This window comes from Oncorhynchus mykiss, chromosome 17 (assembly GCF_057628025.1).
Source record: "Oncorhynchus mykiss isolate SJ-2025 chromosome 17, ASM5762802v1, whole genome shotgun sequence".
In the NCBI taxonomy this organism is placed as follows: Eukaryota; Metazoa; Chordata; class Actinopteri; order Salmoniformes; family Salmonidae; genus Oncorhynchus; species Oncorhynchus mykiss.
This window is the reverse complement of record NC_143038.1, coordinates 19671401-19692592: the sequence shown is the minus strand read 5'-3', so window position 1 is coordinate 19692592 and position 21192 is coordinate 19671401. Positions and strand designations below refer to the sequence as shown.

General features: G+C 44.5%; 1 protein-coding gene across 3 annotated transcripts in view; it reads right to left on the bottom strand.

Annotated features, from left to right (window-relative positions):
• LOC110493903 (protein CBFA2T2) overlaps window positions 1-21192 on the bottom strand; it is a 50755-nt gene that overhangs the window by 15550 nt on the left and 14013 nt on the right. Inside the window, exon 1 of one of the 3 annotated variants that reach the window (XM_021568490.3) lies at window positions 17474-17901. The exons of 1 other annotated variant lie outside the window; for it this stretch is intronic. The gene's annotated coding sequence lies outside the window, so the exon portion shown is untranslated. Of the gene's footprint in view, window positions 1-298; window positions 398-17473; window positions 17902-21192 lie in introns of those variants that run through there. One more of the 3 variants, XM_021568491.3, reaches the window with a different exon arrangement.

The following is a 21192-nucleotide window of genomic DNA, read 5'->3' as shown; positions in this document are numbered from 1 at the left end:
TGGCTTTTAGGTTTTACCCTCCCTACTCAGAACACTCCCAGACAGTCCTCGCAACATTATTGCTTGAGAAATTGCTCTTTGCTAAGAAGCCATTTTTTTTTTAAATGATTTGACTATTGTAATTGAAAACAAATCACAGTAAAGTACTTAATTGTTACCATGAAATTATTTGATATTGAGATAACGGCTGCATTGGTCCTTTAATCTGCCTACTGTGTATTACTACTAATCGTACTACATCCTGTTTAGTACAAACGTATGCCATATGAAACAAATAAACATTACTACTCATCCATACTGAGAAGGCGTCATCAAATTCGGAATCGCACTTGTTCCGCGCCAAATCGTTGATCTTTGTCGAGAATTGTTCCTCTATTCTGATTATCAGCTGTCGAACACACATGGGTGTGAAAAGACAATTATCTTCATCAAGAGTGTGCAGCAAATTCTACTAGATGAAAAGCCGAAATGAGTAGGACATCTGGGCATTTAAAATACTAATTTATCTAAATATTACTTAGGCTGACTAAAACTGAAAAAAATAAAATGTGTGACCTTCAACGGCCCACTACGTAGGATGGAAGTACGCACATTTGGACACAGCCTACCTCTTAAATCGTTCATGTTATTTTCTTATTCTATACAGAGAGATATCTCCTGTGCACCAGGTGTCTCCAATCTCCCACTCTAATAAGCAATCTAACAGCTGTGGAGAGTGTCACTCAGCTGGGGGTAGATCGGTTTTGAGAAACAGATGAAGCAGTGAACTGGAATGGCCGACATCCTCCTTGCTGTGGTCTATTCCCTCATGGCCCGTAAAAGAGTCACTGCATTTAATAACTAGATCAAATGTGACGTGTGTGTCTTGAGGGTAATTGTGTTATATTTGAGTGGGTAATCAGATGACAAATGCAGATAAAAGAAGTTGAAGCATGTTTAGTTGATAAGAGTGACTGAGATAGGAGTGTGGTACAGAAATGTCAATTAGATGTCATCAGATACAAAAGCTTTGAGTCTCATACTGGGATGAAGGAAAGGAAACAAGGATACAAGGGAAGGAAATGAAGCATGCTATAGGGTCTCCAACCTCAACTCTGGACCTTGAAGCCAGTTCAGTTCCACTGCATTTGTTTCATTGTTCCCCTCTAATCAGGGACTGATTTAGACCTGAGACACCAGGTGTGTACAATTCACAATCAAGTAGAACAGCAGGATCCTGACCTCGTAGGGGTCAGAGTTGAATACCCGTTATAGGGTTCCCCGAGTGGATTGAAAACATGCATTGGTGATTACATTTTACATCCTTATGTTATAAACTATACTAAACAAAAATAAAAAAGCAACATGCAACAATTAATGATTTGACTGAGTTACAGTTCATATAAGGAAATCGGTTAATTGAAATAAATTCATTAGGCCCTAATTTATGGGAATACAGATATGCATCTGTTGGTCACAGATACCTAAAAAAAAAAGAAGGTAGGGCGTGGATCAGAAAACGGTCCCTATCTGGTGACCACCATTTGCCTCATGCAGAGCGACACATCTCCTTCGCATAGAGTTGAACAGGCTGTTGATTGTGGCCTGTGGAATGTTGTCCCACTTGTCTTCAATGGCTGTGCAAAGTTGCTGGATACGGGCAGGGAACTGGAACACGCTGTCGTACACATTGATTTAGAGCATCCCAAACATGTTCAATGGGTGACATGTCTGGTGAGCATGAAGAACTGGGACATTTTCAGCATCCAGGAATTGTTTACAGATCCTTGCGGCATGGGGCCATGGGTTATCATGCTGAAACATGAGGTGATGGCGGCGGATGAATGGCACAAAAATGGGCCTCAGGATCTTGACACGGTATCTCTGCGCATTCAAATTTCCATTGATATAATACAATTGTGTTTGTTGTCCATAGCTTATGCCTGCCCATACCATAACCCCACAGCCACCATGGGGCACTCGGTTCCCAACATTGACATCAGCAAACCGCTAGCCCACACAATGCCATACACGTGGTCAGAGGTTGAGGCCGGTTGGACTTACTGCCAAATTCTCTAAAACGACATTGGAGGTGGCTTATGGTGGCCAATTATGGTGAAAATTTAACTCTGGTGGACAATTCTGCAATCAGCATGCCAATTGCACACTCCCTTAAAATTGGAGACATCTGTGGCATTGTGTTGTGAGACAAAACTGCACATTTTAGAGTGGCCTTTTATTTTCCCCAGCACAAGGTGCACCTGTATAATGATCATGCGGTTTAATCAGCTGCTTGATATGCCACACCTGTCAGGTGGAGAAATGCCTCACTAACAGAGACGTAAACACATTTGTGCACAACATTTGAGAGAAATAAGCTTTTGTGCGCATATGGAACATTTCTGGGATCTTTCATTTCAGCTCATGAAACCAAAACACTTTACATGTTGTGTTTATCTTTTTGTTCATTGGACATTTTACCAAGACAAATCTAATTATTTATGTTCGGAATCGTTCAGTGGGGTCTTTAACATATCATTATATCCCCAAAAAGATTTTGTAACCTAATACATCTGATAATAAGCACAGAGCTCTGTTGACATGTTTCGTGTAACAACTTTTGAGGATTTTATCGGCGTCTTCAAAAAAGGTATTTCCGTGGGTCGCAAAAAAAAGCAAAATTAGCATGACATGAGCTGAATTAAACGGCAATGAAATGAAAATGCTTGGTATACGTTCAGTGCTCCATTGACATTTCACAGAAATATGCTTCTTTTTGTGAGAAATATTAGAGAAAAAAAGAGATTTAGAATTAATCATTAGTATACTAAAATTAAGATCCAGCTTACCTCTATATTGTTTTATGTCCTGCAGATTCGAGAAGAAAGATAATGAGTTGGGGAAAGTGAGCCTTAATTCTAGCACAGAATTTCTCTCTGGCCTCCATTGATTTAGTTATCCTAATTCTGACCATCCTACAAGGGTAAAAACTCCAATAACTTTTGAACAGATAAGAGACGAGGTTTGGACCATTGTTTTGTTTAATATGATTTTATACATCATTAACATATTTTACCCATTGGTCAAAATATGTATATTTATGGATCTACAACTCATAGCCATGTCTGACATGTATTGGGGTGCACAATCATAGCTTGATTTAAAAAAAAAAAAAAAATTGAATTTGTTCATTTTTTAAAGACACAAGCAGCCAGTGCAGAGACTTTAAATCCGGCGTAATGTCTGCTCTCCATCTCGTCTTGGTCAGTACCCATGCTGCAACATTCAGTGCACAACACATCAAGTCACAACTCTGGGATATTTCCTGGCGTGTGGCCATTCCGACCCAAACATTATGTTGTAAATCAAAGACACCTGACAGACTACGTGACTGTCCCACAACGACGACACCAATGGCTCAAACAACAAAACGGAAAAGAGCTTCTGCATTTTAGTAAATAGTCCAAATGACTCGCCTTTCGCTTCACAAGCGAGACACGTAGAGCGCTTCTAAATGACTAATTCTACTTGTGTTTTTAGAAAGATACATTTCCATCAAAAGGCCTCGGTAGTTCTACGCTCTGAATGCTTAGAAATCCAAATAAAAGAAATGACAAAACAAAAAAAAGGACCATTGCACCCACCTAACCACCTCCCTCGCACTCCAACCGACAAAACTCAGTAGATCGACATATACATAGAGAGAAAGAGTTAGTCAAAACGAGGACAAGAAGAAGGCTGCCCGCAAAGCCAAGGACACCAAAGGGTTTAAGCTGTCGGCCCCTTAGCACCACCACCGCTACTATTGCTGCCTCAATTCCCCCCCCCCCCCCCCCCCCCCCCGCCATATGGATCTAATCGGGCAAGAGGCTGGCCAGCTGGGACCCCCAACAGTCACCTGTGATGGAGAAAGAGGGGACAGAAGGGCCCCAGCTCCCCCAGCCAAGGGGAGAGACACAATACTGTGTTCCAAGGGAAGGAGGAGGGAGAGAGGGATAGAGGGAGGAGGGGTAAAGACACGAGGCACTGAATGCAGCGGGGTGAGAGTGGACTTAAGGCTGGAAACAAAGCCTGCACCTGGTCTCTGCCCGTCCACACGCACTGACAATACAGCTCACATCTGTTACCCTCTCTGCCTTTCTCTATCTCGGTCTGTCGCCCATACACACACACACAAACACATGCGCAAAAAACACACAGCACAAACACACAAAAGCACACGCAAAATAACATAGACATTTCACACAAACACCTGCGGCCGGGTCCTCGTGTCCTCCACAGCTAAGCAACAGGTTTGAACAACTTCCCCCATGACAACTGGGCAAATAAAAGCTTAGGGCTTGCTCCTAAATCGGGGATATGTGTGTGTGTGTGGTGTCAGCTTTCTGATATGCGGGAGGCATACGTTGATAGCTCCATTCAGCTCATTTGAAAAAAACTTTATTTATAGTCTTTGCCTCTCGGCAGCGACAACTCCGATCTGCCAATGGAACATTTTATTGTAACCTACCTAGTGTCCAATCAACTGGGGTTGTTAAAATTATTAATTTACTACCCATGGACAGGTAAATATCATCTAGAATATTCTGTGGGGCCTTGATCCAAGAAAGACTCAAATTAAGTCCTGCCAAAAATGTCAGATATCCAAACTGTATCCCAAATGGCTGCCTATTCCCTATATAGTGGAGCCCTATGGCCTCTGATCAAAACTAGTACACTATTAAGGGAATAGGCAGCCATTTGGGATGTACCCCAAGTCTGTTGGACAAGCAACGTCAGGGAAAAGAAATTGGTCTACACGTTAGAGGCGCCACAGAGGGGAAAAGGCCTCAAACGGCCCGGCTGTGTGTTTGTCTTGGCTCGCCTTACATCTCCAGCCTGCAGCAAACTACATAGCTGGACCCAGGCCCCACGTCAACAGGGTACCTTTGTGTGTGTGTGTGTGTGTGTGCGCGTGTGTCTGTCCGAGTGAGTAAGTAACAGATGTGTCGTCAACGTGGGCCCATCGTGTTTCTCAGAGACGGAGAGATGGGAGAAAAGAGGAGGGGGAGGCTTCTGATCAGTGCACACTTTGGCCCCCAACCCCCCCCCCCCCCCCCCCAAAAAAAAAAATCCAGTCTATAACCTCGCCTCTCAGCAGTAATTACAAAAACACAAACGGCTGTCCTGTCTGGTGCCTGTAAAAAATGACTGCGGGGATGGAATAGCACTTACTGGCACAGAAACAGCAGAGAGAGGAGAATGAAAAACGAGAGAGCAAAAGCATAGGACTGTACGGTGGACAAACGCTGGCTAGGAAAAAAAAGAAGGTGTGGCCCCATGACAAAAAAAGTGACATTGAATTCAAAAAGCAGGGAAGGAACGGGGCGATTGGGAGAGAGGACTCATAAATACTGTAGGACCAGAGGGAAGGGAACGGCTTCCACATGGAGATGAGATCAGAACTCTGGGTTTAAATGGCCCTCCACGTGTGTGATAGGGTGCATCCCAAGGCTAAGGCGCTGGTCAAAGTAGTGCACTAAATAGGAAATACGGTGCCTCTACACCCCCCTGGACACTACTCAATCCCAATTGTTAAGAATGGCTGTCACATTCTTCTAGTCACAGAGACAATGGGGGGTTTGCCTTCATATTGTGCATTTTATGTGCGTTTCTGTTCCACACAGAGGATTGTTGCATTTGATGAATGTATGAATCCAAATGGCTTAGGTCAACCTCTAGAAACCTGGTTAACAGATTTGATTGAATACGGTCATTTTAAAATCTCTGGACTGCATCTTCATTTAACACAACAAGTAATAGGGAAGTCTTCTGATATTCTAGTATGTTGGTGACACCTGAAACAGAGTCACACACACACAGTCTGCAACCAATGGCTCGATTGTCACTTTTTGACTGGGAGTATCATCCATTTCAGAGTGTCACAATACACACCTGTGTCACTGAGTGTCGCTAGGTGCTGTGTGTTTCCGCGTGGGGTCAGTCACCACGTGAGTGGGAAACGCATACAAAATTCAGTGAACAGACCTGTGCAAAACAAAGGCTTGTCCAAAAACCAAAAATCACACACTGAATGAAGTGACATACCCTCTATTCCCATCCTTCACATATACCCCTTCTACCCCCCATTCCCACACCAGCAGCACTCCTTCTCATTGCCCAGTAGATTATCTGCTTATAGGGTTACAGCCCTTCTCACCTCTCCGTGCCAAATTGATTTGCTTGCAAACAATCATCCGAGTCCCCACCACCCTGATGTCTCTTTCAACTCCAGCTGCGCCCATGAAAAACGACCACCGACAATTACATGACACATTAAAAACCGGGGAAGCAGCGCGAGTAGTGTTGTCGTCCCGTCGGATTTTACCTCAACTTTCTGCCGCCACTGTTTGATTAACGATCCGGCTCGCAAAACACATTGCTAAAACTCCCTTGACACTGCGCGCGGTCGTAAATCTGAGAGTGGTGCGTGCTTTTGATTTCTTCTGTCTATGGAAGGGTCAGACAAAGCGGCTCCTATTCATTACGAACCGCCTGACATTCCACTTAACCTGCTGGCCTGGACAGCACTCGTTTTTTTTTTATCATGTCAGACAGAGTCAGAGAGAGGCAGCTCCGATGCAAAATGCGTGTGACACTAGTCTACTACAGCAGGCACAGGCAGCGTTAGTCTTATTAATCAGCCTGTAAAACCCAATTAGTTGGTATCTACCGCCTAAAACGAATGACTACAAAACCCTGAAAAGTATCCTTACAAGCCAGAATGTTTAATAAAATGACATGTAAAGTAGCCGAGCTGAGTGTCCACTAGTGTACCCATCGGACTGGAGCCCCGAAGTGACATAAAACGAAGTAATCAAAAACAACTTGTTTCTGAACCCCCCAAAATAGCCTGCAATGACACAGAATAATGTGTGTAATTGCTCAAGTCTGCACACACATCGTCGCCGCTCAACTCCATAGTAAATGGTGGAGCGGAGTTTAATCGGCTACATTTAAACTTAAAGCGGCAATGTGGTTCGGAGGCTCCGCATAGAGGGTGTGATGAAGCTGTGAAGCTTCCAGAGGTCTGCGGAGGCCAAATCAAGTACCATACAGCATTTGTTTTGTACGTTGCATAGGCTCGGTATAGCTCCACATTGACATGATTGGTTGTCGGAAGACGCGGTACGTTCTGTATAAACCTGCTCTGTGACGTGATTGTGTGCAATAACTCAAATTGCCTTTTGCACTCGCTTCCAATCTGCGCGATTTAAAAAATGTTAACTTTTGCAACGGGTAAAGTCTACAAAACTTGGTCCACTCTGTTCATTAAAGATTCTAGTTTGGGAATAAATGTTGAATCGATGATAACATTTGCAGAATGTAGGCCAAAATCCATCTCGAATCATCTTCTCCCACTGCCCGCCAGTGGGCTTCCTCTCACTACCATATTTGGTAGTGAGAGGAAACGCCAACCGGATGCTTCAGATTTATAAATCTAGTGAAATATCTATCTGTGGCTCTACTCTGCTCCCTGAAGTACAATAAGTATGAATGACCATGCTTCTAGCTTTACTCGGTTGTCTGTGCGGTTTGTCCTTCAGCTGCTCAAAATTTGAATCAAAAAATATCCACAGGATAGTAATGTTAACATCACTTAGAGTCGGTAGGTAGCTTATATGGTTTGCTTTGGCACCAAGCTAAAGTTAGTTTTATATTGGATAGGCCTATTTGGTTCTCTCATCAATAGCTATTGAACAAAGCATGCCATGACAATTAAAATATTCTGAATCAGGGGAGGATGGAGAACAATCTATACCTTTAAAAAAATATACATATATATTTAGATGTTTTTGAAGATTGAAAACTTGAATATACCATTTTCATTAATACATTCCTGTAGTTATGTCTAAAATAAGAGTAAGTTTAAAATCTGGCTTGTAGTGACCATTTACACGATACTGCAGGCATTCATTTCAGGATGTGTCTATACACCAATTAATTGTGTATTACAGCCTGATTGAACAAACTAAGGCAGTGTTGTCCATAAAATTGAATACGAACTTTCGACAGGAACGAGAGAGGCTAGTAAAGGCAAGCGCGTTTGAGACCAGGTGCAAGGAGGGAGGACTAATATGAACAGCTCCACCAAGGCAAAGAGGAGGGCCAATCAAAGCCAGATGTTCAATACGCCACAGGCTGTGTTCAACGCATTCATAAGCCTTGGTTTTCACAACGCAAATTATGACGGTGGAATACTTGCACGTAGACACAGAGGGAAAACAACAGAAGATGAGTAATACAAGTGATAGTCAGATATGTTCGGAGTATACCCCCCTGAACTCGACATTTTCAAAGTTCTTAAATGGTTGGTCGCAAGCCAGGAGAATAGCCCTAGAGTGTGTGTGTGTGTGTGTGTGTGTAAAGCATTGCAGTGTAATGTTGGACTTATAACCTACTGTCTTGCATTGACGTGTAGCCTACAGGCCTATTCACGTGCAATGTAGGCTTATCCTTACCCAATTTATTTGCCAATTTACTTGATTCATGAAGTAGCTTTCAAGAGAGCACTAATACGCCTAATATTCTCTCTGCAACTTCAACATGAAACCCGTGACCTAGGGAATGAGGGTGGAGTGAATAAAAATACACACGGAGACATAACTATTTCCACATTCATGCAATGCCCCATTAATCATCAGCCAGCCATATGTGCCCATTTCCCAGGTGTGTGCCAGAGTAGGCCCATGTATGTACTAATCCACTGGGGTTGAGATATGGGTTAAGGCGTCCTCATACTACATTCGGTTTTGCTTCTAGCAGAACTCGGCTAGACGTAACCGAACGTCTGTGCTCGCATACTCCCGGATAAGACCTTCGCATGCAAAATGAGAGAAACAATTACTGTCGTTTATCCCTCGAGACACCGTAGCAACAAAATAGCCACAGTACAGTTCAAATCAAATTGTATTTGTTACACGCGTCGAATACAACAGTGAAATGCTTACTTACAAGCCCTTAACCAACAACGCTTTAAGAAGAAAATAAAAAAACAATTAAACAGCAGCAGTAAAATAACAATAGCGAGGCTATATAAAGGGGGTACCAGTACAGAGTCAATGTGCGAGGGCACAGGTTAGTCGAGGTAATATGTACATGTAGGTAGAGTTAACGTGACCACGCATGGATGATAAACAGAGAGTAGCAGCAGTAAAAGAGAGGTCTGGGCAGCCCTCTGATTAGCTGTTCAGGATTCTTAAGGCTTGGGGGTAGAAGCTGTTAAGAAGCCTTTTGGACCAAGACTTGGTGCTCCGGTACCGCTTGCCGTGCGGTAGCAGAGAGAACAGTCTATGACTAGGGTGGCTGGAGTCTGACAATTTTTAAGGCCTTCCTCTGACACCACCTGTTATAGAGGTCCTGGATGGCGGGAAGCTTGGCCCCAGTGATGTACTAACCGTACGCACTACCCTCTGTAGTGCCTTGCTGTCGAAGGCCGAGCAGTTGCCATACCAGGCAGTGATGCAACCCATCAGGATGCTCTCGATGGTGCAACTGTACCCATGCCAAATATTTTCTCCTGAGGGGGGAATAGGCTTTGTAGTGCCCTCTTCACAACTGTCTTGGTGATGTGGACCTCCTTTTCCTGTCACCTACAATCATTGTCTTAATCACGTTGAGGGAGAGGTTGTTATCCTGGCACCAAACGGCCAGGTCTCTGAACTCCTCCATATAGGCTGTCTCATCGTTGTTGGTGATCAGGCCTACCACTGTTGTGTCATCGGCAAACTTGATGAAGGTGTTGGAGTCATGCCTGGCCATGGAGTCATGAGTGAACAGGGAGTACAAGAGGGGACTGAGCACACACCCCTGAGGGGCCCCCGTGTTGAGGATCAGCATGGCGGATATGTTGTTACCTATCCTTACCACCTGGGGGCGGCCTGTCAGGAAGTCCAGGATCCAGTTGCAGAGGGAGGTGTTTAGTCCCTGGGTCCCTATCTTAGTGATGAGCTTTGAGGGCACTATGGTGTTGAACGCTGAGCTGTAGTCAATGAACAGCATTCTCACATAGGTATTCCTTTTGTCCAGGAGGGAAAGGGCAGTGTTGAGTGCAACAGAGACTGCATCAGCTGTGGATCTGTTGGGGTGGTATGCAAATTGGAGTGGGTCTAGGGTTTCTGGGATAATGGTGTTGATGTGAGCCATGACCAGCCTTTCAAAGCACTTCATGGCTACAGATGTGAGTGCTATGGGTCGGTAGTCATTTAGGCAGGTTACCTTAGTGTTCTAGGCAAAGGGGTCGTGGTGGTCGGTTTGCAACATGTTGCTATTACAGACTCAGTCAGGCAGGGACAGTTTGAAAATGTCAGTGAGGACACTTGCCAGTTGGTCAGCGCATGCTCAGAGTACACATCTCTTCTGAAAGTTGACCTGTTTAGAGGTCCTACTCACATCGGCTACGGAGAGCGTGATCACACAGTCGCCCGGGAACAGCTGATGCTCTCAAGCGAGCATAGAAGTAATTTAGCTCGTCTGGTAGGCTCGTGTCACTGGGCAGCTCCCTTTGTAGTCTAATAGTTTGCAAGCCCTGCCACATCGGATAAGCGGCGGAGCCGGTGTGGTACGATTCAATTTTAGTCCTGTATTGATGCTTTGCCTGTTTGATGGTTTGTTGGAGGGCATAGCCGGGGGAGGGGGGGGCGATGTCATCAATGCACTTATTTGTGAAGCCAGTGACCAATGTGGTGTACTCCTCAATGTCATCAGAATATTTTTTATTTAACTAGGCAAGTCAGTGAAGAACAAATACTTATTTACAATGACAGCCTACCCCGGCCAAACCAGAACAACGCTGGGCCAATTGTACACCGCCCTATGAGACTCCCAATCACAGCCAGATGTGATGCAGCCTGGATTCAAACCAGGGACTGTAGTGACCTCTCTTGCACTGAGATGCAGTGCAGATACCGCTGCGCTACTCGGGAGCCCGGAACATATTCCAGTCTGTGCTAGCAAAACAGTTCTGTAGCTTAGCATCTGCTTCATCTGACCATTTTCTTATTGACCGGGTCACTGGTGCTTCCTGCTTTAGTTTTTGTTTGTAAGCAGGAATCAGGAGGTTAGAATTATGGTCAGATTTGCCAAATGGAGGGCGAGGTAGAGCTTTGTACGTGTCTCTGTGTGTGGAGTAAAGGTGGTCTAGAGTTTTTTCCCTCTGGTTGCACATGTAACATGTTGGTAGAAAATAGATAAAACGGATTTGAGTTTTCCTGCATTCAAGTCCCCAGCCACTAGGAGCGCCGCCTCTGGATGAGCATTTTCCTGTTTACTTATGGCGGTATACAGCTCATTGAGTGCGGCTCTAGTGCCAGCATCGGTTTGTGGTGGTATGTAGACAGCTACGAAAAATACAGATGAAAACTCTTGGTAAATTCATATCATATCATATCATCATATCATGAGATTTTCTACCCAGGCAAGCAACACCTTGAGACGTCCTTATATTTTGTGCACCAGCTGTTGTTGAGAAATATACATTGACCGCCACCCCTGGTCTTTCCAGAGGCCACTGTTCTATCCCACCAGCTGTATGTTATTCATGTCGTTCGTTCAGGACGTTCGTTCACGACTCGGTGAAACATAAAGACATTCGTTTTTAATTTCCCGTTGGTAGGATATATGTGATCGCAGTTCATCTATTTTTATTATCAATTGATTGTATTTTGGCTAATAGGACTGATGGTAAAGTTTGATTACCCTCTCGGCAACGGATCCTAACAAAGCACCCGGATCTTCGTCCACGATACCTCCGTCTCTTTCTCCTGCAGATGACGGTGATTGACGGCCTTGTCAGGCGTCTGAAGTAAATCCTTCCCGTCTGACTCGTTGAAGAAAAAGTATTCCTCCAGTATGGGGTGAGTAATCACTGTGCTGATATCTAGAAGCTATTTCCGGTCATAAGACACCATGGCAGAAACATTATGTACAAAATAACTTACAAATAACTCGAAAAAAAACCATACAAAATTGCACAATTGGTTACGGGATCGTAAAACAGCAGCAATCTCCTTCGGCACCATTCTAGCGCAGTTCCTCAACATAGTCTGAATTAATTTAAGACAAATCAAGAAATGTGTAATTAATTTTGTCGTTTTTGCCGGGGAGGCCTTTGTCGCTTAATTTTACATCAGGCTAAGATGTTTGGTGCAAGCGAACTTCTACTTGCCTCAAGGAAAAATGTAGTGTGAACAAACATCCGAAGCAACATCTCTGCCGAACTCCAAAACAAACTAAAACATCACAAAATGTCATCATAATATACAGTGTGCGCGAACAGGGGCGCCAAGTTTCGACTGGATAGCATGCGACAGGCTTTAAGTCAGTCCTAATGTTGGAGCTCCACTTCCTCTGCCAGAGAAAGAGATAAGGACAACAAAGGGACCAGCTGTGCTTAGAACAATGGAGAAAATTAGTGTGTGTGTGGGGGGGGGGGGGGGTGCATATGCATTTGTGCGTTTCAGTGCAGTTGTGTTAGGGCTGTGAAGATACCAGTATCGCAATATTTTTTTGATAGCCAAAATTAAAACACGAGGCAAATCAAACTCTTTGGTCCTTTCAAAAACCTGCTGTATGCAAAATATTGTGTGCTATAGCTTGATAAATTAATAAAATGTGACTCTGGATGGCAACATAATTATGTTTTCCTAAAGTAGTTATATCCGCTGGTATCGTCCCGGCCCTGATTGTGTGTGGGTGTTCCACACAGTGTGTGTTCGCATGTTTTGGTGTGTGAGCACATGATTGTGCGTTTCTAAAAGCGTGATTGCGCAAGATTGTGTGTTTCTACGTGGGTGTGTAGGGAGTGTACTACTGTTCTTCTATGCTCTATACTACCTACATTCGGGGGCCCAGAGCGGGGGGTGCGTCTCGCTTCTCTGTACAGTCAGTCGCAGGTCCATAACTCACGGCTTAGGAGAGGAAAATAGACAATAGGACAGAGAAGACCGCAGAGAGTTTGTTTGCTCGCCATAATTAATGACATACTTGGTAATGTGAAACAGAAACCTGGGAGTGGAACAGAGGCCGCTAGTGGCAGGAGCTATGGGAGAACATGCTCATTGGGATGGCTGGAATGGAATAAATGGAACAAAAATCAAGCACATCAAACAAATGGCGACCACATGTTTGACTCCGTTCCATTAATTCCATTCCAGCCGTTACAATGAACCCATCCTCTTATAGGTCCTCCCACCAGCCTCCTTTGGAAGGGAGGCATGTGCTGACTTGAGAGGAAAGGGAGGGAGAGTAGGAGGGAGGGAAGGAAGTGAGGAAGGTAAAGAAGGACGAGAGAAAGGAGAGGGATCAATAGGAAGGGAAAGAAGGAGGAAGAGAGAGAGAGAACATTGAGGAGAGGATAGAGTACAACAGTAAGAAAGAGAGAGAAAACGGGGCTACAGTAAGAAACATAGGAAAAAGAGAGCGGGGGTTCAACAAAAGGGGAGTGAGAGGCGAGTGGATAGTGTAGAGAGGGTAAGGGAGAAAAGGGGGGAGGAGAGACAGGAGTGTTTGTGTTGGATGGTGGCTGTCGTACAGCCTGTGAGGTGGGCCTGAGCCAACACACACACACACACTCTGTAGAGGTCACGGATGATAGATAGATCACAGAGAGAAAAACAGAGAGAGAGAGCAAGAGAGAGAGAGCGAGGTATACCTCTGGGTGTCTGTGGGCCCTGAGCATGGTTCTGATTGAGGTCATGCATGGGGAAAGGGAAAAAAATACACCAAACAATACAATCTCCTTTAAAGGGATACTGCGTGATGTAGGTTGTTTATCTTTGTCTCTTTGTGCAGTTTATTGAAGTTAGCATATCGTTAGCCTAGCACAATTTCTGGAAGTATTTTACCTTTATTTAAATGGGGAAGTCAGTTAAGACGACCTAGGAACAGTGGGTTAACTGCCATGTTCAGGGGCAGAATGACAGATTTTTACCTTGTCAGCTCTTGCAACCTTCCGGTTAGTAGTCCAACGCTCTAACCACTAGGCTACCTGCCGTCCCATAAAGTATCCTGATACAGTAGCCAGCTCCTCTCAAAAGCAGGGGACTAGACAGATACATTGCGTCTGACTTGGTAAGTAGATAAAACAACCAAAATCTCCCTTTAACACAGCTTCTATCTACGAATCAACCTCTCACTTACACACACCGTGACAAAACAGTGTCTCCCTTGAAAGCAACCCCCTACACACACAGAACCTAATATATACAAATCACACACATACTTTCTCTTACACACAAACACAGAGAGGAGCAGGTTGAGAACTTCAAGTTCCTTGGTGTCCACATCACCAACAAACTATCAAGGTCCAAACACACTAAGACAGTTGTGAAGAGGGCACTACAAAGCCTATTCCCCCTCAGGAGACTGAAAAGATTTGGCATGGGTCCTCAGATCCTCAAAAGGTTCTACAGCTGCACCATCGAGAGCATCCTGATGGGTTGCATCACTGCCTGGTATGGCAACTGCTCAGCCTCCGACCGCAAGGCACTACAGAGTGTAGTGCGTACGGCCAGTACATCACTGGGGCCAAGCTTCCCGCCATCCAGGACCTCTACACCAGGCGGTGTCAGAGGAAGGCCCTAAAAATTGCCAACGACTCCAGCCACCCTAGTCATAGGCTTCTCTCTGCTACCGCACGGCAAGCGGTACCGGAGCGCCAAGTCTAGGTCCAAAATAGTTCTTAACAGCTTCTACGCTCAAGCCATAAGACTTCTGAACAGCTAATCAAAGGGCTGCCCAGACCTCTCTTTTATGCTGCTGCTACACTGTTTATCTATTCATGGTCACTTTAACTCTACCTACAAGTACATATTACATCAATTACCTCGACTAACCGGTGCCCCGCACACTGACTCTGTACTGGTACCCCCTGTATAGCCTCGATGTTGCTATTGCTATTGTTATTTTACTGCCGCTGGTTAATTATTTGCAACTTCTTTTACATTTTACTTTTCTATTTTTTACTTAACACATGTTTCTTCTTAACTTCTTAAAGCATTGTTGGCTAAGGGCTTGTAAGTAGGCATTTCACTGTAAGGTCTACTACACCTGTTGTAAATCGACACGTGAGAAATACAATTTGATTTGTACTCCCTACACACAGAACCAAAAAAAAAAATCACATACGTACTTTCTCTTACACACATACACTACTTTTTCTTATACACACACAACACTCAAAGGACCACTGACACTAAGGGCCATTTCTCAGGGGCTAAACATGTCGTTTAGCCCCCCCCCCCCCCCTCCCCCCCCCCCCAGACGGGAAACATATCTGTTCAAACCAGTACAGTGAACAAAGGCCTGCGGTTCTGGGTCACTGGGCTGGGGCACAAGGCATTACCCTGAGCAGTCTCCACCAGAGTCATAGGCTCCAAGCCAGACCTATGACACTTCTCAAAAGAAGGGGGCCCTCATAGGACCTCAATGGAAAACTGGTTGGGCGGGGGGGGGGGGATTCACACACACTCATGAACTTACAAGCTCATACACTTACACGAGCAGTCAAATTTCACAGGCAATATCTTCCCCCAACCACAGACACACACACAAGCACTCTCTCACACACACACTAACTCCTCATATACATATAGACAGTTTGCTCTAAAATTGACATTTGGAGAGAGCAAATTGTTGTGATTGGGGCCTCTTCTGAGGACAAGATGAATGGTCATCCCCAACTCTCCAATTCCTCCCCACCTCTCCCTCCCCAGACACACCTCACCCCTCTTCCTCCCCCAGGCTAGATATCACAGGCCTAATCACTGGAACTATTCGAGAGCTTCCTGCTCCACAATGTTTGAAGCAGCTGCTTGGAACTTCTGTGTGTGTGTGTGTGTGTGTGTGCACACCAAAGAGAGCGATGGAAAGAGGGAGGGGAAAATAAATGTAGCATTGTAAGGATTTAATGCTGAGTGGACAAAGGTTAATGGTGTCGATGACTTCATGAAAGTCTGATCTTTCTCATTCATCTCAGCAATTAATCACTAATAATTGGTATAGACTAGGTATAAATTCATACTTCATAGGTAAGAGAATGTAGGTGGATGAGTGTGTGAATGGATTTTTCAAAACTGTATTGTAAATGTATCATATTTCTATATAAACCAAATGACGACTTTGAAACTGTTGAAAATTCACGTGGAGATGGAAGAAAATGGGGGCCCATCTCTCTCACACACACCTCCTGCTGCTGCTGTCAGGGGTGTGACAACCCCTGACAATGTCCAGCCGGCCCCCAGACTCATGAGACTTCATGGTTTGAGCCTGCCCAGTCCTATCTCCCTACAGGCGTGGAGTCCTGCTCTACTTGGCTGAGACTTGCCAGGTCCCCTCTCTGTCTGTCTGTCTCTCCTTCCATTCCTCCCTCTCCATCCACTCCACCCCAGCAAACACAAATACACAGAGATGAGTCCATTCACTGTACCAATAGGACTAGCCTTCCCCTTCATTGTTTTACCTCAAAACATGCCCAGACATCACCCTTTGATGCAGCAGAGCTCTTCTTGCCCTACACTATAATACATGTACTAGGTATGTACTTGAGTTGCTAACGATTTCAATGCATTATTAGCTATGGAAAAATGTGAGCCTTGCACACAGTGTCAGCAACACGAGTATTCTCTGGACCATGGCTCTCCAACCCTGTTCCTGGAGAGCTACCGTCCTGTAGGTTCACTCCAACCCTGATCTAGTGCACCTGATTCTAATAATTAGCTGGTTGATAAGATGAATCAAGTTAGTTACAACTGGGGTTGGATTGAACACCTACAGGAGGGTAGCTCTCTAGGAACAGGGCTGGAGTGCCCTACTCTGGATAGTACTCTTCATTAACAACGTGTTGCCAGGTACCAATTTAAGGATAAGGAAAGCATGAAAGATCGCAATATCCTTAAATCGTCACCGACTCGTCATAGTCACCTCAACATACGCGTTCATTTGGTTTACCTCTAAAAAGCATGGAATAGCCCGGCAGTACAGCCCACAAGCAAATTATCACTTGTCACTCAAAACAACTGAAAAAAAAATCTAAAAACAAGACTACCATCCGTCTGGGAAAATACGTGAACGACCAAAGCAACCTCCGATTAGTAAGTAGTCCTGCGTTTACAGTGTCCGTTCCAATTCAAAACCAGACCCAATGCCATAACAAACAGTCATTTGCAACACTGAGCTGACAATTGGTCTCAAACGGCAGCAGTTTTCTGGTGCTAAGCTAACTCTTAGCCATGTGCATCCCTCTCTTCCCTTGGCAGACAATGCTAAAGAGAAGATAAGAAAAGGGGGATGATGCACCATCTGTACAGAGGCTAATTGGGGTAGACAAAGCACACACACTCTCCTTCGCTCAATCACACCCTGAACACGCCGACGCGCATACAGAGACAGATTTAAATACAACAAAAATAGAAAATGCACTTGGCGCACACGAGAAAGTGAAGGAATATGTTTTTACCTCCACCCTAGCAGAGTCGGCTCTTGTCGGTCCTAATTCAGCTGGGGTGCCTTTTGCTTTCTTATCTTTGTCTTCTCTCCCTCTCCACGCCTTCATATGTCAGGCATGTGTTTGCGTTCCCACATATGTGAGCCCCAGTGTGGCCGAGTCCAGAGCCAAAGAAACACAGATGGCTCCCAGATGGAAGAGGATATCCAGGCAGTCCAGCACTGTGCGTTCTCGCTCTTTCTCTTGCTCTGTTCGTTCTCTCTCGCTCTGTGCCTGTTCTCTTGCTCTCTCTTTGTCACTGCTCTCTCTCTGTCACACACACACACACTGTGTGTTCGCGCTCTACCTCTCTCTCTGCTGTGTGAACCTCTCTCTTTCTCTCTCGCCCTCCCTCCGTCCGTCTGTCTGTCTCTCTCTCTCTCTCTCTCTCTCTCTCTCTCTCTGACTCCTCCCCCCTTTTCCCACAGACTCTCTCCTCTTTTTCCAGGCACAGTCTGCTGGGCTGATGTCACCGACAAGGCCACGTCCCCCCTATTTAATGTATTTACCGATGGACCCTCGTGATTAACATAACTAATTGTACTGGCACCTTCAGGCTAAACAAAGGCTGTGACAAGTAAGGGGGGGGGGGGGGGCATTACTTTCCTCTATACCCCCCTTCAAGAGTGGGGCTCTCACAATGTTTTATACCCCCTCTGTGGCCCTTTTTCTTTCTTTGGCTCTCTTTTTGTTTCACCACCTTAATGCAGTCTGGTAGGCCATTGAATCCAGTGTGTGGACACTTGAGGGGAGATGAATGCAACCTCTTTTCCTCAAGCTTCACTGAGTTAAATTTAAGCCAGCAACTGATTTATCGACAGTACAAGAGAGAAAGGCAGATAAAAAATCGTAGAAAGTGGATGGTTTTGCTTTTCACCAACATTTTTGGGGGGAATGAAACCTCTAAAAATAGAATTATAATGCAGATTTTAGATTGTCAAGACTGAGTTCCTTCTAATTCTGTGGTGAGTCAATGATTAGGCTCTATAATTGACAACTGGCAAACCACGTACACATAATCAAGGCATTTCAAGGCTCCAGACAGGAGTAGTCTAAATAGCACACAAGTGCTCAAACAAACAAACAAACAAACAGCAGTCCAAGACAAACACTAACAGTTCATTAAGACGTGATATAACCCGCCCTTGTACACACACACACACACACACAGATCCTAATTGCCTCCCAAGGTTCAGCTGATACTGCAGGTTAAAACGAGGCAACTAAGCCAAGAGCAGACACACACACGCACAGCACAGCTTTATTTGATATCCTTGGACTGATACATTTAGAGAGTGCATCTGGCCAAGGGAGAGAGGGCCAGGTGGCCGTGGCAGAGGGAACAGGAGGTGCAGCACTGACTGCGGGTGCTCTGCAGATGATAAACCCAGACGCTACACTCGCTAGCCCTACAGGTCAGTGTGTCCATGCTAGCTAGCCCTTAATTCAGATAACACACACCAACCAACCATTCTTACTTAGCCTTTAGCTTTCTCTTCCACGCATACCGTCTGAACTGTCTATGTATTTGGCCATAATCGATCCCATAGAGGGAGAAAGCAAAGCATACACTTATGTAGTAATTTTTTTAAGGGGGAAAGTCAATATTGAATGTGGTATGGAAGTGCTTTAGCTCCTTCATGCAGTCTCCCACAGCTGTTAACCATTGTGCTAGGCTATGCGGCCGAGACTGAGAAAAAAGGAAAAGGGGACGTTGCTAGCTGCCCACAAAATGAGACACCCCAGTGAACCTCGAGCATCTGTTTCTGTTCACACGCTCTCTCTCTCTCCGAACATCTACTTTTAGAAAAATAAACAGAGTGCTTAAACGACAGCACTGGCACTCTCCTGTAGTCCAGAGGTGGGAGGAACGAGGAGTTTGGGGAGTTTGGATGTTTGAAGGGTCTAAAGGGTAGAGGGAGAAATATATAATCATTACCTCACCCACTCACTAATTATGCCTTGTGATGGATAGCTTGTTGTGTGAGTAAGGGGAATAGGAGGAGGATTGTGGCCTCCACAATGAGCTCATACAATACAGCTACGGGTCGAATGGATACAGATGTGTAGGGCCAATACCTTGACCATTTGGAGCGTGTGTGCCTGTGTGTGTGTGTGTCTCACCTGCTTCGTAAAACAAAAGGTGTAGACTAACAGTGAAGTGAGTTGCTTACTTACGGGCCCTTCACAACAATGCAGAGAGAAACCAATAGAAATAATAGAAAAATAATAACACAAGAAATAAATACACAATGAGTAACGATACACGGGGTATACACGGGGTACCAGTACCGAGTCGATGTGCAGGGATACAAGGTCATTGAGGTAGATATGTACACATAGGTAGGGATACTGTGACTAGGCAACAGGATAGATAAACAGTAGCAGCAGCGTATGTGATGAGTCAAATGAGTTAGTGCAAAAAGGGTCAATGCAGATAGTCCGGGTCGCTATTGGTTAACTATTTAACTAACTAGCAGTCTTATGGCTAGGGGGTATAAGCTGTTCAGGGTCCTGTTGGTTCCAGACTTGGTGGATTGGCACCGCTTGATGTGCGGTAGCAGAGAGAACAGTATGACTTGGGTGTCTGGAGTTTTTGACAATTTTTAAGTCCTTTCTCTGACACCACCTGGTATAGAGATCCTGAATGGCAGGAAGCTTGGCCCAAGTGATGTACCGGGTCGTATGCACTACCCTCTATAAGAATTCAACGCTTATGATTTTTCAATGCCGATACCGATTATTGGAGGACCCAAAAAAGCCGATACCGATTAATCGGCCGATTTAAAAAAAAAAAAAAAAATATATATGTATTTTTTTATTTGTAATAATGACAATTACAACAATACTGAATGAACACTTATTTTAACTTAATATAATACATGAATACAATCAATTTAGCCTCAAATAAATAATGAAACATGTTCAATTTGGTTTAAATAATGCAAAAACAAAGTGTTGGAGAAGAAAGTAAAAGTGCAATATGTGCCATGTAAGAAAGCTAACGTTTAAGTTCCTTGCTCGGAACATGAGAACATATGAAAGCTGGTGGTTCTTTTTAACAAGAGTCTTCAATGTTCCCAGGTAAGAAGTTTTAGGTTGTAGTTATTATAGGAATTATAGAACTATTTCTCTCTATACCATTTGTTTTTCATTAACCTTTGACTATTGTATGTTCTTATAGGCACTTTAGTATTGCCAGTGTAGCTTCCGTCCCTCTCCTCGCTCCTACCTGGGCTCAAACCAGGAACACAACGACAACAGCCACCCTCGAAGCAGCGTTACCCATGCAGAGCAAGGGAAACAACCACTCCAAGTCTCAGAGCGAGTGACGTTTGAAACGCTATTAGCACGCACCCCGCTAACTAGCTAGCCATTTCACATCGGTTTCACCAGCCTAATCTCGGGAGTTGATAGGAGTGAGGTCATAAACAGCTGCTGGCAAACGCACAAAAGTGCTGTTTGAATGTATGCTTACGAGCCTGCTGCTGCCTACCATCGCTCAGACTGCTTTATCAAATCATAGACTTAGTTATAACATGATAATACACACAAATACGAGCCTTTGGTCATTAATATGGCTGAATCCGGAAACTATCATCTCGAAAACAAGACATTTATTCTTTCAGTGAAATACGGAACCGTTCCGTATTTTATCTAACGGGTGGCATCCATAAATCTAAATATTCCTG